Source organism: Eurytemora carolleeae, unplaced genomic scaffold, assembly GCF_000591075.1.
Source record: "Eurytemora carolleeae unplaced genomic scaffold, Eaff_2.0 scaffold51, whole genome shotgun sequence".
Lineage (NCBI taxonomy): Eukaryota > Metazoa > Arthropoda > Copepoda > Calanoida > Temoridae > Eurytemora > Eurytemora carolleeae.
In genome coordinates this window covers 399480-406083 of record NW_019396200.1, presented here as the reverse complement: position 1 = coordinate 406083, position 6604 = coordinate 399480, and positions in this window count along the sequence as shown.

Below are 6604 nucleotides of genomic sequence, written 5' to 3'. Positions count from 1 at the left end.
TCTAATAACAAATTTTCTTTAAATTCTCTATTTCAGTTTTCAGATACTTCAAATCCTCCATATTAATCTTTCTGATCCTCCAAAACCTGTTCCTTCCTACCCTCCATTTCAATATTCCTTTTCCTTTCAACCCACCATTCCAATCTTCCAGTTCCTCTCAACTCTGCATTCCAATCTTCCTGTTCCTTCCTACCCTCCTATCCAATCTTACTGTTCCTTTAAACTCTCCATTCCAATATTCCTGTTTCTTCCAACCCACCATTCCAATCTTCCTGTACCTCTCAACTCTTCATTCCAATCTTTCTGTTCCTTCCTACCCTCCATTCCAATCTTCCTGTACCTCTTACTGTTCCTTTAAACTCTCCATTCCAATATTCCTGTTCCTTCCAACCCACCATTCCAATCTTCCTGTACCTCTAAAACTCTTCATTCCGATCTTCCTGTTCCTTTAATCTCTCCATTCCAATATTCATGTTCCTTCCAACCCTCCGTTCCAATCTTACTGTTCCTTTAAACTCTACATTCCAATATTCCTGTTCCTTCCAACCCTCCATTCCAATATTCCTGTTCCTTCCTACCCTCCATTCCCAATAAAAATCTTCTTGTTATTACCTACCCTCTATTTAAATTCCTCAATTCCAATCTTTCCATAATCTCGTGAGGTTATTTATTTTCCAGATTCCAAATATTAGTTTTTTACATTATTTTGTTGATGCTTCTAATGGGTTTGTATTGGATATAGATAGATCTATCGAGTTTAGAGAATTCCTTGAATTCATGCCAAACCTTTGGCTGGATGTCAACACTTTAATATTTTAAAAAGGTAAAAAGAACATCTGAGAAGGGAAAACAGCACCTTAAACATATAAAATATCAAACAAACAATTGATAAACTAAAACCCGTCATTTATGAATGTCAAAAGCTGTTTGATGAATCCTAAAGAATTTGTCCACAACACTGCATACTCAGTTTAATTACCTTACATAGCCTGTCTGTCCCTTTAAAGGGTTGAAAAAAAGGTTCAAAGGCACTGTCGACTTAATATCACGTAATTCTTAATTTAAAGCAGGGCTTAATTTAAAGCAGGGCTTAATGGTACTCTTCAGTTCTGGTTTCTCTGTAAAAATAATGACTTAAAAATATTGAGTAGAAACTAATATTGGAAATTGACAGAATTCATCAATTTTTACAAAAGACATGTGTTTCCTTACTGTCGCCTATGTAAAGGTTTAAAAGATACCATTGTGACTCGGGAATCCAACTTGACATTTTTGTCCACAGTCCTTTATAAACTAAATCTTGTTTTATGACTATTAGGATGATTGACTATTTGAATTCACAAGAAAGTTTGCAAATAATTTTACATAGATTTTTGTGATGTATCAAAAGTAAGTCGATTCATAGATGTGATCAGCTTTCCTTGAGACAAAACATCGTGTCTTTATAATATGATTAGAGTTAGATTTCGTCATACTTAGGACCAAGGTTGTGCACTGTAATCTATTTATATTAAGAAGTAATATCTGTTTGTCTATCTCTCCGTTTGTTTGTTTTAGCGTCCGATCATGACTCATGAATGCCCGTACCGATTTGCCTTAAATTTTGATTGGGAAACTGAAAAGGACCGTGGGAATGTTCTTTGACTGATTTAAAATTCTATGTTGACTGTGTCCGAATTTAATGAATTCAGGCCGCATCTCAAATCCTCCAAAAATGGTTTCAATTGAGCGCTGGATTAAATCTGGAAAAATTGAACACGTGGAACCAACCATATTTGAGCCGCGGCTCAAATTCTTTAAATTCGGCTTCTGGTTTTCTTTTATTCGAAAAACTCCAGGTAAAGCAGGGTTCCCAAGCTAGTTAATAATGAAATATGAGGTTATTGTCTGAGATCGGAAACTTTGTATCCAATAACCTAAGACTATACAAACTCTAAGAGTAAATATATTTTTAACATGTTACAAAGCAAATGTTTTTACTTGTAATTTAACTCAGATATTTTATGACAAGATATCTGTTTACACTGCGCCATTACTGTGTTTCATGTCCATTAGACTTTTTGAAAACAAAACTTGAGTTCAAAAGTTGTCTTGCTATTCCAAAGTTTTCTGATTCTCATTGTAGACTAAAAAGATCGAGCCCATACTTCCCTCTGCCATACAAAGTTTCATAGAACTAAGATAAAGAGTGTTAAGATTTCTAGAACTAAGCTAAAGAGCATATACATAGATGAAGATCATTAAGATTTCTAGGTCTAAGATAAAGAGCGTATACGCTTTCTAGAACTAAGATGAAGAGCGTTAAGTTTTCTAGAACTAAGATAAAGAGTGTATAAGTTTTTAGAACTAAGATAAAGAGCGCATAGGTTTTCTAGAACTAAGATATACAGCCTACAAAGTTTTCTAGAACTAAGATAAAGAGCGTATAAGTTTTCTAGATAAAAAGATGAAGACCGTAAAATTTGCCTAGAACTGAGATGAGGAGCGTACAAATTTTCTAGTATACTAAGCTTAATTCCATCTATAATTCTTTTTTCTAGAACGAAATTGAAGAGAGCATAAGTTTTCTAGAACGAAGATAAAGAGAGTATAAGATTTCTAGAACTAAGATATAGAGCGTTAGGTTTTCTAGAACTATGATGAAGAGCGAATAAGTTTTTTTTTTCGAATCAAGTTTTGAAATTTACAGACCATTAAATCTTTCTTATTTGAATGTCGATCATTCATTCAAAAACTTTTACTTCATGCATTACTTTTATCTGAACTGAAAGTTTTTAAGATATGGAAATGAAAAGGGTTTTATCTGGCCCTGTAAAAATAATCTGGTTGTGGCCCAGGGGAAAAGTGGATTATTGATCAACCCTAAGCTAGTTACATCACTTTACCGAGACAGTACAAGAAATTTCAACCTACATTTTACATTCATAAAGTGCCTTGACCGATTCACACTTTAAATTTACTATATTTATCTGATATTGATGTTAATGTGGAAGTTTTAAAATTTGCTTTAGAGTTTAATTTAGGTTTTTATTTAATTTTAATAAAGTTGATTATAGACTAAATCAATTATACGGCTGTTGCAAAGGGCATTATGTGTATATATAAATATACATCTATAATAAATAGATAAAAAATAATAGTAATACATACATATCTACGAATATACATAAAATTCATTTATACATAAATACATTCATATAAACATAAATACATACATATATACATAAATACACACATATATACATAAAAACATACATAGATCTTTTATAAATATATGTACTACATAATGTATATAGCTCTATATGAGCTCTATTCAGTATGTAGTTACAAGTACATTAATATAAACAAGGTACATACTACATTACTTACAACTCTACTTTAAATGATATATGTACATATGTACAATATTTATATATAAACACTTACAAATAAGTACAACGTACAGAAGCCGACGTTAATATCAATACAATGAAGACAACTTTTCTTTTAAAGTTTTGATTTCTAATTTCAAAGTGCAAGTTTGCAAGAAAACAAAGAAAATATGTTAATAAACATCTTTTTTTGTTTCCATGTTTATGTGAATCAAGGCTGCTTAAAAGCTTGGTAGAAACCAGAATTGAAATTGAAAGTCTTATTTATTGTTTGATATATGACGACGATTCTACGTTCATGTTTTATGTTAAATTCAAAACATGGTGAAAACTATATTAGCTAAAAATTGGGATATTGATAAAGTGCCATTTGCAATGCTCATTTCCCGGCAGAAAAAAAAACATTTTTAAAGAATACAATTATTTGTGAATTTTTCTGTGCAAATTTTTTTTTAGTGAATTTTTTCTTACTAGGCTTTTAGGGCGCTTCTTCTATTTAAATTGTGAATGTTCTTTTTGTTTACATTTTAAAACAAAGAAGAAAACTATTTTGCGGATTTTTAAAAATAATTCGCGGATTTTCAAGAATTTAAATTTCTTTACAAAATTAAAAACCTTTAAAACACATCTTTTTAATTTTTATCATTCATAAACCTTCCCTGTGGTCATGTGATGTCCCACAAAAATTTGGGCCCGATCGGTTCAGCCGTTTTGACGTTTATTGGATACAAACAAACAAACAGACATAGTTGCTTTTGCACGAAAATTAGTATAACTTTGGGTTTTCAGGCTTAACTTTTACAATTTTTTACAGCTTTGATAACAATTATAACAGCCTTCATAGTTTGAAATATCAAAGATCTACTTCATTGGGTTGCAAAGATATAGGGATTAGAATATCAGAGTTTGTGGCAAAAACTCGATTCCTTTTTCAAAACTGACATTCCTGGGTATAAGCCTGTATTATATAAACTTCACAAACAAAGGGAAAATTTAAGCTCGATTGTAGGAGGCGGAGTAGCTTTTGTTGGGTTAAAAACAAACATGATTTTGAGGTCATTGATAGTTTATCCTGTTTTGAGGGAAAAAGTGTTGAATCCATTTTTTTAAAGGTAAAAGTTTTTCCAAATTATTGGTAACATATACAGACCTACCAGGCCAATTCTAATATTGATAATTTTACTGAAATATTAGATACAATTCTTAAAAAAAATTTCGTTGGGCAAAATATTTAATAAAGCAGTGGAAGTTGAAAAAATGGGAGATCTGAAAATTAACTTGCTTATTCACAATTTTCACAATGCTACATCCAACTTTTTGAACACCCTGTTATCACATTCTAAACTTCCGCGCAATTACTTTGCCCACACGTATATCAGAAACTTCTGCCACACTTCTTGACCAAATTTAATCTAATTCAAACCCAGATTTAAAAGAGTGCGGAATTATTTATTCAAGTTTATCTGATCATTTACCTGTTTTCTCGTTAACAAAGTACCCTCAAAATAAAAATATTCCTGAGAGTCAACCAATTTGAATTAGAAATACTTCAATTGGAAATAAAGCTAAGTTTAGGGAAAAATTTCAAATAAATGACTGGACATCTATAATGATAAATGAAGGCCCTGTTACTGCATTTTCTGAATTTTCTAGCACTTTAAATAATATTTATGAAAATAGTTTTCCCTTAATAGAGTCAAAACTAAACAAAACTAGAACCCCATCAACCCTTGGTTTACATCTGCTTTGCTAGTGTCTATAAAAAATAAAGAAAAACTATTTAAGAAAAAAATGCTAAATCCAAATCCTATAAATATATCTGCTTTCAGAAAATACAACATTGTTTATCGTTCTTTTATAAAAAGGCCAAAGTTAGTATTTTTACTCAAAGTTTCAAGAATATTCAAAAGACATAAAAAAAACCTGGACCTTACTTAATTCTATAATTTCCTCTAAAAAAGTCATTCGGTTCCTGATATATTTACTGATAACGATCAAACTTTTGTAGGATCATAGTGAAATAGCAGAAGGTTTTATTGATTTTTTTTGTCAACGTGAGACCTAGGCTGTCTAGTTACAGTCCGGAATCTAATGTCACTTTTGAAACGTATTTAAATGAGTCCATAATTGAAAATTTTGTTTTTGCAAATATTTCACCGGATATTATTTTAGAAACAGCTCAAGAAAAGACAATTTTCTACCAAACTACTGAAGGAGATTATTGATTGTATCGATTATCCTATAGCACATTTATCTAACCTTTCTTTTAAAACAGGATACATCCCTAGCAAGCATAAATGTGCAAAAGTTTAATAAGTTTAATAATCACAGAACTATAAGTTTTCCTCCAGCTTTGAGTAAGCTACTTGAAAAAATTGCTGCAATACAAATGTTTAGATATCTTAATAAGTTTAATATCTTTTACGAGCACCAATTTGGTAATTTAGACATACTTTAAAAAAAACTAATTCATTATGGTTTCAAAAATGTGGCCAACACCTGGTTTAAAATTTATCTTGTTAACATAACTCAATATGTGTGTATAAATGGAGTTTTTCAACTGAAAAAAATTATAATATGTGATGTTCCTCAAGTAAGTGTTTATGGGCCCCTGCTGTTTCTTCTTTATATAAACGATTTGCCACTAGCAACATCTTTTTTACCAGCCTCTTTGTAGATGATACTAGTTTTTTGAAGTCATCTCCTGACATTGCAAGCCTAATACTTGATGCAAACACTAAACTAAAAAAAGCAGCAAAAATATTTCAAGCAAAGAATTTGACACTAAATGTCCCCAAAACAAAGTATATAGTATTTAGAAATAGAAATATGCACTTTGACCCCGACAGTTGTAATGAGACATTTGAAAGAATTGGTAATGACTGTGTGAACAAATATTTCAAAGGAATTGAGTCTTTGGAACAAAATCAAATATTTAAACCTCAATATCTTTAGAACTCGATGTTTTAAACCTTTGATATTTCAAACTCAGATTATTTGATCTAACATGTTTGAAATATCTAAGGTCTGCAACATTTGGTTCCAAAGATATAGTGATTAGAAAATCAGAGTTTGTTGCGAAGACTCAATTCCTTTGTTGGACTAAAACTTAATGAATTTTTAAACTGGGATGTTCAAACTGAACATATCTAGAATAAAATTGCTAGCTCAATCTTTCCTTTGTCTCAAATTAAGAATATCTTACCATTAAACATCGTCTACTTGTTTATAAC